The sequence below is a fragment of the Panthera onca genome, chromosome E3 (genome assembly GCF_046562875.1).
Source record: "Panthera onca isolate mPanOnc1 chromosome E3, mPanOnc1 haplotype 2, whole genome shotgun sequence".
In the NCBI taxonomy this organism is placed as follows: domain Eukaryota; kingdom Metazoa; phylum Chordata; class Mammalia; order Carnivora; family Felidae; genus Panthera; species Panthera onca.
The window spans coordinates 7,591,907-7,604,246 of record NC_138354.1 but is presented as its reverse complement, the minus strand read 5'-3'; positions in this window follow the sequence as shown (position 1 = coordinate 7,604,246).

The following is a 12,340-nucleotide window of genomic DNA, read 5'->3' as shown; positions in this document are numbered from 1 at the left end:
CAATCAGGATGATATCATCAATGTAGTAGCTTAAGGTGACATTCATGGAGGAGTAAATTAGTGTGATCAACCATCCCTGTTGACCAGTGGTTTCCTGGGATTTTCAGACCATCACATGCCCACTGGAGAGCTGGTCACCCTAGATCAAGTGGACTGGGTCCCTGTGAAGATATGCTGGTACACCTGCCAGCTGCCGGATGGTGTGGGTAAACAGAAACAGAAAGAATACTTTTATCATATATCAATATACCTAATGAAGCTTGAGGTAACCCTCCATTATTTTTCAAGTCCTGTTAATCTTTGCTAGGAACCAATCTGGAGAACTGAATGATTTCAAAGCAGCCTTCCTGCAAGGCTTCCATCCTCCTCTTTAAGGAGATCTGGGGTAATAACTGACTCAGGGATGGTTTTATGGCCAGAAGGCCTGTGACTCTGTAGCATGCTGGCTTGAGTTACATCTTTGTTCATTGAACTAAGGATTATTTTGCTGTACAAACCGAGTAGAACCCAGGCCTGCCTATCTGTTCTGTTCCTGCCAACACTTTAAGCAGAAGCCAAAACCTCAACTCAGTGTGTTAGGCCATTTCTTGCACCGAATTACCACACCTACTTGGCTTTTGCTTTTTTGTGGCCACAGTTAGGGGTGATATTCAAAATATTTAGCAGCTGGTTACCACATGGTCACCAGTCAATTAGAAGACTTTAGCACTAAGTCAGATTCCTGGAGGCCAACAGCTGTGCTGGATGTTAACCCTTTAGTTGCTGGATGAGAGGGAGGTTTGGTGGCCTGGAGTCAGGTAGATGGGGGTGAGGCATCAGGGGACTCTAGGTAGCAATTTACCAACTGATAAGAAAGCATTTCGGTATTTCAACAACCTATATGGCCATTAGCAGAATGTCAGGTTGGCTTTAGCAAAGAACAGAGACTGGATGGTCCACCCACTTTACTTTAAGACCTGCCTCCCCTTGGGTCTAACCACCTAGTTTCTTCCTTTCCCAGTGTTATCAGTAATTTCATTTTTGTTAAAAGCCTTTCTTCCTGTTCCTGGCTGGAGCAACTATTACCGTGACCTGCCCCTTGCTCACATTCCCCATCTGTCATCCCCAAAAGAGATTTTGTTACTTAGTTTTTCATCAGTAGTGAATTTTTCTGAAGAAGATGAGGTGTAGGTGGGGGAGGCAGCCACAGCAGTGGTAACACACTGTCATTCCTTTCTCCTTCAGTCTTTGGTATTTATTCATCTAGGATGTGCCAAGAACCATTACCCTCTTCAGTGTCAGCTTGACAAAGTATAATCAGCCAAAATGTATGCAGGAAGAGAAGGAAAATGGGGGTGAGGGAAGGAACGGAGACAGAGACAGAGAAATGAAGGAAGAAGGAAATAAAGTAACAGTCTACCCTCCTTTATTTATTCCATCTTCCTTGATTATGAACCCACAGGCTTCAAGTCCACATAGTCACTCTTGCAACAGCTCCTTAGAAAATTCCTGCAATTCTTTTTGCCTATAATTCCTCTTTTCCCTGCTCAGATTTTGCACACCATCCTTGGTTTCATGGTATTTCCAAACTCCTATGACCAGATGTTCCTCATTATGAGGTGACTCATCACATTTGCTTGGTAATCATGAATGCAGTAGAAATTATTTGGAGGGGCCCAGGAGACTGGGGAGCTCCATCCTCTCAAGATATTGCTATTTCAACTGCCAAGATTTTGGTCTTTGATAATCAAAAGCTTTATTTTAACCATAGAAACCCAGCACAGTTGTGAACTTAACAAATGCAGTAATTTGGCAATTTACTGTATCCCTTTTTATTGTAAAATATTTGGCAGAAAATTTTTGTGGTAACATATTTGAAGGCATACAAAGAATACATATTACACATATTAACTATTGTGTGTAAAAACAAATGAACACTGGTAAACCCACCACTCAAGAAATAGAAGATAATCAATATTCACTTTAGGGATCTAATTTTCAGTGGTTTCCAACCACTGGCTCATAGTAAAAGATATTTCTTGCTGCAGGGCCACAAGCTGGCCTTGAATGTTGTTATGTACTCAGGTGTTCTGAGACTAATATTTGTTTCTTTCTTTTTTTTTTAAATTTTTTATACATTTATTTATTTTTATTTTTGAGAGACACAGAGAGACAGAGCACAAGTGGGGGATGGGCAGAGAGGGAAGGAGACACAGAATCCAAAGCAGGCTCTAGGCTCTGAGCTGTCAGCACAGAGCCCGACACGGGGCTCGAACTCACAAACCGCAAGATCATGACCTGAGCCAAAGTCAGAAGCTCAACCGACTGAGCCACCCAGGCACCCCTATTTGTTCCTTTCTTGATGCAAATCACCAAATGCTGTAAAAAATGTCCATTTAATCCTACGGCCTTTATACTCCTTATTCCTTTAGAATGTCTAGCAAGCAGTGGTTCTCAAATGTTGATGTACTTTAGGATCAACTAGGGAGATCTGAAAAATCCTGATGCCCTAGGCCTGCCCCAGAAAAATTAAACCAGAATCTCTGGGGATGCAATCCAGGCACCCAGGCTTTTAAAAGTACTTCAGGTGATTTTATGTGCTCTAAAGGAATAGCAATAAAGTCCACCAAGCTTTACTTTCAATGGGTGTAGCATCTGAATACCAAGACTTTAGTAACTTTTATCAATCGATGGACTTCTAACTTCCCCTGCAGGGATGTTGAGATCATCCCTTCCTTTTTCTCCACTCAATTATTACAGAAGTTTCTATATCTCTTCTGAAATTCTGTTGTTTGTGACTCTACTCCTGGAATAAAATTCAGTATTTGTTAGGGTAGTTTGGTATTTTGTTTGCAAGAAATGGGGCTAACTCTGAAATTTTAGGGGAAAAAAGGGTGTGGGCCTATTGTAAGGATATATGTGGGCTGGAATTGGAAATCAGAGTCTGAGGTTGGGCTGGGGGCTGGTTACTGTCTCTTCTGTCTCTCATGGCCCACATAGCCTCTCTCATGTCATCCTTTTCTCTCTCATTTTCACCTCCCTAAGCAGTGAGAATCTCATTAATTTGGCTATTTTTAGACTCAGATTCTCCGTTAGCCAGCCCTTAGTCCAATCATCTGTGGACAGGGTCCACTTAGGATCACTCAAAGCCCAAGGCTTCAAGTAAAAGGGAAATAGCATGAAAATAGCAAAAGAGAAAGATAAAGTAACCATACTAACATCAGACAAAAGGGATTTTAAAAGAAAAAATTGGGGCACCTGGGTGGCTCAGTCAGTTGAACGTCCAACTCTTGGCTTCAGCTCAGGTCATGATCTCACGGTTCGAGAGATTGAGCCCTGTGTCAGGCTCCATGCTAATAGCACAGAGCTTACTTGGGATTCTCTGTTCCTCTCTCTGTGTCGCTCTGTCTTGCTTATGCTTTCTCTCTCTCAAAATAAATACACTTTAAAAAAAGAAAATACAAAATGTTATTAGAGATAAAAGGGTCATTTTATAATGATAAAAGGATTAATCCATCAGAAAGATATAACAATTATAAACATATATGCAACTAACAATAGAGACCCAAAATACATGAAGTAAAACTGGCAGAATCAAAGGGAGAAACAGATAATTCAATAAAATAGTAGGAGATTTCAGTACCTCTCTTTCAATAATGGGGAGAACTACTAGGCAAAAGATCAACAAAGAAATAGAAGATGTGTTGGGGTGCCTGGGTGGCTCAGTTGGTTATGCGTCCGACTTTGGCTCAGGTTATGATCTCATAGTTCGTGAGTTCAAGCCCCACCTCAGGCTCGGTGCTGACAGCTCAGAGCCTGGACCCTGCTTTGGATTCTGTGTCTCCTCCTCTCTCTGTCCCTCCCTTGTTCATGCTCATTCTCTCTCTCAAAAATAAATAAACATTAAAAAAAAAGAAAGAAATACAAGATGTGGACAATGGTATAAACTAACTAGACCCAACAAACATCTATAGAATATTCCACCCACCAACTGCAGAATGTATATTCTTCTTAAGTGCACTTGGAACATTCTGCAGGATATGTTAGGCCATAAAAAAATCTCAATTAATTTAAAAAGATTGAAATCATACAAAGCATGTTCTTCAACTTTAATAAAATGAAATTAGGAATCAACAATAGAAAAAAATGGGGAAATTCACAAATATGTAGAAATTAAACCACACAGTCATAAATAATCCTGGGTCAAAAAAGAAATCATAAATGAAATTAAAAAGTATTTTGAGATGAATGAAAATGAACAACATACCAGAACTTAGGAGATGCACCCAAAGCAGTACTCAGCAAGGGAAATTTATAGTTGTTAATGTCTACTTTACAAAAGGAGAAAGACTTCAAATCAGTAGTCAATCTTCCACCTTAAGACACTGGTAAAAGAAGAGCAAACTAAGCCTAAAGCAGGAAGAAGGAAGGGAATGATGAAGATTAGAGTGAAAATTAATGAGATAGGGGATAGAAAAAAAGTAGAGAAAATCAATAAAACCAAAATCTTGAAATCAAAATTTACTTATTTGAAAAGATCAACAAAATTGACAAACCTTTAGCTAGACTGAGTTAAAAAAAAAAAAAAGACTCAAGGGGCGCCTGGGTGGCGCAGTCGGTTAAGCGTCCGACTTCAGCCAGGTCACGATCTCGCGGTCCGTGAGTTCGAGCCCCGCGTCAGGCTCTGGGCTGATGGCTCGGAGCCTGGAGCCTGTTTCCGATTCTGTGTCTCCCTCTCTCTCTGCCCCTCCCCCGTTCATGCTCTGTCTCTCTCTGTCCCAAAAATCAATAAAAAAAAAAAAAAAAAAAAAAAAAAAAAAAAAAGACTCAAATTAACTAAAATCAGGAATGAAAGAGAGGTATTACTACTGGCCTTTCCAAAAATAGTTGAGGGGGAAGGATTATAAGGGAATACTATAAACAATTACATGCCAGTAACTTAGATAACTTATATGAAATAGATTCCTAGAAACACACAAACCATGGAAACTGACTCAAGAAAAAAATATAAAATCTGAATAGATCTATAATTGGAGATTGAATTACAAAACAAAACAAACAATACATAAAGAAAAGCCCAGCCCATTTGTCTTCACTGATGAATTCTACCAACATTAAAGAATAATTAATACCAATTCTTTACAGACTCTCTTCCAAAAAATAGAGTAGGAAAGAATGCTTCCCAACTCATTCTATGAGGCTAGTATTGCCCTGATACCAAAACCAGACAAAGACATCAAAGAAAAGAAAACATATAGACCAATATGAATATGGACACAAAAATCATCAACAAATTATGAGCAAACTGAACCCAGAAACATATAAAAAGGATTATATACCATGGCTGAGTGGGATTTATCTCTGTAATGCTTGATCAGCTTAACATTCAAAAGTCAATTAATGTAATGCTCCTTATCACTAGGATAAAACCAAAAAACCATATGATCATCTCAATAGATACAGAAAAAGCATTTGATAGAATCCAACACCTCTTCATGATAAAAACATTAAACAACTAGGACTAAGGGAACTTCTGCAATCTAATAAAGGGAATCTACAGAAAACCTACAGTAAAGATCACACTTAACAGTGAAAGATGGAATGCTTTCTCCTTAAGATCAGGAAGAAGACAAGGATGTCCTCTCTCACTACTTCTATTAGACATTGTACTGGAAGTCCAGCCAGTGCAATTAGGCAAGAAAATTAAATAAAAGGCATCTAGATTGGAAAGGAAGAAGTAAAACTATTTCTATTCACAGATGACATGATCTCATATATAGACACTCCTTAGGAATCCACTAAAAAAAAATCATTAAAACATGAGTTCCCTTGGTGTTGGGGTTGTGAGTTTGAGCCCAATGTTGGGTGTAGAGATTACTTAAAATCTTTTTTAAAAAAATTTTAAAATATTTTAAAAAATCTTTAAAATCTTAAAAATCTTAAAAAAATAAGAATGTGAGTTCAGTAAGGCTGTAGGATACAAGACCAAAAATCGATTTTATTTTTATACATTAGCAATGAACAGTCTGAAAGTGAAATTAAAAGAACTCAACTTACAATAGTATCAAAAATAGGGGTGCCTGGGTGGCTCAGTCAGTTAAGTGGCCGACTTCAGCTCAGGTCATGGTCTCATGGTTCGTGAGTTCAAGCCCTGCATTGGACTCTCTGCTGTCAGCGCAGAGCCTGCTCAGATCCTTTGTCCCCTTCTCTCACTGCCCCTCCCCCGCTGGTTCTTTCTCTGTCTCTCTCTCTCTCAAAATAAATAAATAAACTTTAAAAAACACAACAAAAAACCCCCACAATAGTATCAAATATAATAAAATACTTAGGAATAAATTTAACAAAAGAAGTGTAAAATGTATACTCTGAAAACTACAAAGAACATTGTTGGAAAAAAATGAAAGAAAAGTGAAATAAGTGGAAAGACATCCTCTATTAATGGGTTGGGAGATTAATATTATTAGGATGGCGATACTTCCCAGTTCTTCCCGATGGCAATAATATTATTAGGATGGCAATAGTTCCCGATTCAGCGCAATTCCTATAGAAATCCCAGGTGGATTCTTTGCAGATATTGACAACCTGATCCTAAAATTCATACGGGAATTCAAGGGACTCAGAAGATCCAGAAAAATCTTGGAATAGAAGAACAAAGTTGGAGGACTCACATTTTCTGATTTCAAAATTTATGACAAATCTAAGCAATATCGTGTGGTACTGGCATAAGGATAGACATACAGATCAATGGAATAGAATTGAAAGTCCAGAAATAAACCCTTATATTTTTGGTAAATTCATTTTTAACAAGGATGCCAAGAAAACCAAATAGGGAAAGAATAGTCTTTTCAACAAACATTAATGGGACAACTAGATATCTACACGTGAAAGAATGCAGTTGGATTCCTAACTCACACCATACACAAAAATTAATTCAAAATGGACCAAAGATCTAAATGTAAGAGTTAAAACTGTAAAACACCTAGAAGAAAATATAGGCATATATCTTTGTGACCTTACATTTGGGAAAGCTTTCTTAGGTATGACACCAAAAGCATAAGCAAACAAAGAAAAAATAAATAGGGCTTCATCAAAATTAAAAACTTGTGTGTTTCGAAGGACATCATCAAAAAGCAAAAAGACTGGGTACTTTGTTGTCTCAGTCAGTGGAACATGTGACTCTTGATCCCCATGCTGAGTGTGGAGATTACTTAAAAATAAAATCTTTGGGGCACCTGGATGGCTCAGTCGTTGAGCACCCGACTCTTGATTTCGGCTCAGGTCACGATTTCACAGTTCTTGAGTTCGAGGCCCACGTCAGGCTCTGTGCTGACAGTGTACAGCCTGCTTGGAATTCTCCATCTCCCTCTGTCTCTCTGCTCCTCCCCCATTCATGCTGTCTCTCACTCTCTCTCAAAATAAATAAATAAACCTTTTTTAAAAATTAAAAAAGGGTGCCTGGGTGGCTCAGTCAGTTGAGCATCCGACTTCGGCTCAGGTCATGATCTCACAGTTTGTGGGTTTGAGCCCCACATGGGGCTTTGTGCTGACAGCTCAGAGCCTGGAGCCTGTTTCAGATTCTGTGTCTCCCTCTCTCTCTGCCCCTCCCCTGCTTGTGCTCTGTCTCTCTTCTGTCTCAAAAATAAATAAACATTAAAAAAAATTTTTTAAATAATAATAAAAATTAAAAAAATAAAATCTTAAAAAAAAAAAGGCAAAAGACAGCGCACAGAATGGGAGAATATTTTTTCCAAGTCATGTATCTGATAAATGGTTTGTATCTGGAATATATAAAGAACTATTACAATTCAATATTATAAGAGAAATAACCTAATTAAAAATGAGCAAAGGATCTGAATAGGCATTTCTCTAAAGAAGATATACAAATGGCCAATAAGCACATAAAAAGATGCTTAACATCATTAGTCATTAGAGAAATGTAAATAAAAACCCCTAATTAATGAGATACCCCTCCACACCCAGTAGGACAACTATAATTTAAAAAAAGGTTGGGGCGCCTGGGTGGCTCAGTCGGTTAAACGTCCAACTTTGACTCAGGTCACGATCTCGCGGTTTGTGAGTTTGAGCCCCGCATCGGGCTCTGGGCTGATGGCTCGGAGCCTGCAGCCTGCTTCGGATTCTGTGTCTTCCTCTTTCTCTGCCCCTCCCCCGTTCATGCTCTTTCTCTCTCTGTCTCAAAAATAAATAAACGTTACAAAAAAATTTTAAAAATAAAAATAAAAAAGGTAGAGAATAAGTATTGGTGAGGATGCAGAGAAATGGGAACCCTCCTACCTGCCTAGTGGGAATGTAAAATGGTGCAGCTGCTTTGGATGAAGTCTGGCAGTTAGTTACTCAAATAGGACTCAGCAATTTCACTTCTAGGTATATACCCATAAGAATTGAAAACCTTTGTCCACTCAGAAATGTGTATGTGAGGGGCGCCTGGGTGGCTCAGTCGGTTGGGCGGCCAACTTCAGCTCAGGTCACGATCTCGCGGTCTGTGAGTTCGAGCCCCGCGTCGGGCTCTGGGCTGATGGCTCGGAGCCTGGAGCCTGCTTCCGATTCTGTGTCTCCCTCTCTCTGCTCCTCCCCCGTTCATGCTCTGTCTCTCTCTGTCTCAAAAATAAATAAAAAACGTTAAAAAAATTAAAAAAAAAAAAAAAAAAAAAAAAAAGAAATGTGTATGTGAATGTTCATAGCAACATTATGCATGACAATCAAAAAGTGGGTGAAATAGATAAAGGGGATTAAGAGTACACTTACTGTGGACACTGAATTATGTATAGAATTGCTGAATCATTATATTATACACCTGAAACTAATATAACACTGTATGTTAAATGTACTCAATTTAAAAAAAAAGTGGCAGGGGCCTGGGTGGCTCAGTTGGTCAAGTGTCCAACTCGTGATTTCGGCTCAAGTCATGATCTTACAGTTTGTGAGTTCAAGCCCTGCATCGGGCTGCATCCTGGCAGAGGGGATTCTCTCTCTCTCCTTCTCTCTGTCTCTGCCCTTCCCCACTTGTGCTTTCTCTCTCTCTCTTAAAATAAATAAACTTTAAAAAAAGTAGAAACAATCCAAATTTCCATCAACTGATGAACAGGTAAACAAAGTGTGGTATATCCATACAATGGGGTATTATTTGACACTATGGATGACCCTGGAAAACATGCTAAGTGAAAGAATCCAGGCACAAAAAAGACCACTCGTATGATTTCATTTATATGAAATGTCAGAATAGATAAATCTGCAGAGACAGAAAGTAAATGAGTAGTTGTCTAGGACTGGGAAGAATAGCAACATTGGGGGGGTGACAGCAAAAAGGTGTGGGATTTCTTTGGGGGATTATAAAAATGTTCTAAAGCTGATTGTGTTATGGCTGCACAACTCTGAATATACTAAAAACCTCTGAAATGTATACCTTAAATGAGTGAATTGTATAGTATGCGAATTTTAGTTTAATTTAATTTTGTTTTATTGGGGCAGGGGGACAGAGGGAGAAAGAGAATCTCAAGCAGGCTCCACACCCAGCACAGAGCCCAATGACGGGATCTATCCCACAACTCTGGGATCATGACCTGAGCCGAAATCAAGAATCAGATGCCTAACCGACTGAGCCACCCACGTGCCCTGTATAGTATATGAATTATATATTTTTAATGTGAATTATATCTTGATAAAGGTGATAAATATATATGTATATTATATAAAGGTTATATAATTTCTTTAGCAGTGTAGACTGTATAAGTGGAAGGCATGAAGATTTATAGCCTGCCTTGGACCAGAGGCCAAGATGGGCAATACTAAGCCAAGGCAGTGGCAGTTGAGGTGGTAAAGTCAATAACAGGGGATTTGGTGCACATGGAGACTGAAGGGAAGGTCCAGCAAGAATCTCCCCCCAACTCTCCATGTTCAATTAGTTACCAGTCCTGCTGACCCCTAACAGATCTCCCTGTTGCCTATCTCTTTCCCTGCTGTAGACTGAATTTGTGTCCCTCCAAAACTTGTAAGTTGAAATCCTAACCCCAGTGTGATGGTGGTTGCAGATGGGGCCTTTGGGAGGTGGGCCCTTTTGGAAGAGCCCTCATGAATGTGATAGTGCCCTGAAAGAGGCCCCAGAGGGGCACTTGGGTGGCTCAGTCAGTTAGATGTCTGACTTTTGATTTCGGCTCAGATCATGAGCTCACAGTTCATGAGATGGAGCCGTGTGCAGAGCTGCTTGGGATTCTCTCTCTCCCTCTCTCTCTGCCCCTACCCCCTCTCGAAAATGAATAAATAAACATTAAAAAAAAAAAAGAGGCCCCAAGAGAGCTTCCTTGTCCCTTCTGCCACGTGAAGACAGTGAGAAAACAGCTGTCTATTAACCAGGAAGTGGGTTCTCACTAGACACCAAATCTGCCAGCACCTTGATCTTGGACTTTTTAGTTTCCAGAACTGTGAGAAATAAATGTCTGTTGTATATAACCACCCTTCCCCCCACCCCATCTACTGTATTCTGTTATAACAGTGCAACTAAGACCCTCCATTCTATCCATCTTCTAAATCACCACGAGTTTCCTTCCTAGAACTCAGATCTGATTGTGTTACTTTTTTTCTCAAGATCTTTCAAATAATGTGAACCCAGTTTATCTCACACAGCTCTCCCACAACCCCCGCCCCCAGCATGCGAGCACTTGCACAGACACATACACTCATCCTTCATTACAGCCACAGGGAACCATGTGTCTTCTTTGATCTTGCCACATCTCTCCTTTGCTCACCCTGTTCCCTCCAGCTGGAATGTCCCTCCGCCTCCACATCTACAACAAGGGCTGGAATTATCTCCATTCTTCAAGACCTGATTATAATTCCACCAACTTGACGTAAACTTTTTTTTTTTTTTTTTTTTTTACTCCCCACTCTTGGAGCATGATATCTGGTAGAGGAGATAAACAGGACAATTGAGTTCTGTACTACAATGTGATAATATTCTGGCTGCTGTGTGCACAGTGTCCTAGAAGGACAGGGGAGGAAGGCAGAACTATTTAGTCAGTTGAAAGATTGAAAATTCCACACTCAAGTTGACTTACCAGTCTGGGGTCTTAGAACTCGTGAGGAGACACTGATCTTACCCTAATGGGTACCTTTCTACTAATCGGCTGTTTTCTTATGAGCAGAAGCTATGTTTTTGATTTCTGTACCTACAAGCACCTAGTAGGGGTCCTGGCCAAAAGTCTTGACAATCAGTCTTTAGACAAGACTTAACAAATGAGAAGCGTTGTCTAACTCACCTCGGAGGAGGGGAAGGAAGTACTTCTAAATACTTCTAAGTACTAAGAAGTACTTAGAAGAAGTAACACAAGAGTTGAATCCTGGAACAAGGGTAGAGTTGAACTGGAGAGGTTAGGGGAAGAAAGGGGCTCCGAGTAGAGAAAAATTGAACAATGTCATGGAGGTGAGAAACTTGCCTCCCTTGGAGAGTTGGAAGGAAGTCGGCAGCCCGGAACTAGAGGTTTTGGAAAAGAAGGCAGAGAGAGAAAGCTGAAAAGGGCCAGATCATGAGGTCTGTGAATGCCATGTTGATGAATTTGAAATTGATGTAAAAAGCAGTAGGGACCTCCTCAAGGGTTTTGTGAGAGACGACTGGATGGGTGAAAGTGATGTTAAGGAGACAGAATCTAAATCTATAGATTCCAACGTATTTGGAGGACGCTCCCTTCTTAAAGTTTCAATTTAATTTGGTTTTGAAAAATAAGCAATATGGCCACACCATTCAAAATCAAAAAGATCTAAGGAGATATTGTGAAAAATCTCTCTCCCTAATTTCCAGACTGTGTGGTCCACAGCTGTACCTCTGCTCCCTTATCTGGGAGAAATCAAGTGTACCAGAGCTCCAGTTTGGCATATACAGGCATATCTCATTTTATAGTTCTTTGCTTTATTGTGCTTTGCAGATAGTGTATTTTTCACAGATTGAAGATATATGGTCACCCCGTGTTGAGCAAGTCTATCGGTGCCACTTTTCCAGCAGCATCTGCTCACTCCATGCCTCTGCATCACATTTTGTTAGTTCTTGGACTATTTCAAACTTTTTCATTATTATTCTATTTGTCAGGGTCGTCTGTGATCAGTGATTATGACTCACTGAAAGCTCCAATGACGGTTATAGCATTTTTTAGCAATAATGTATTTGTGTTTTTATTTTTTTAAAAATGTTTATTTATTTTGAGAGAGAGAGAGAGAACACGAGCAGAGAAGGGGAGAGAGAGAGAGGGAGAGAGAGAATCTGAAGCAGGCTCCACGCTATCAGCTCAGAGCCCGACATAGGGCTGGATCCCACAAGGGCTGGATCCCACAAACCATGTGCAGATGACCTGAGCTG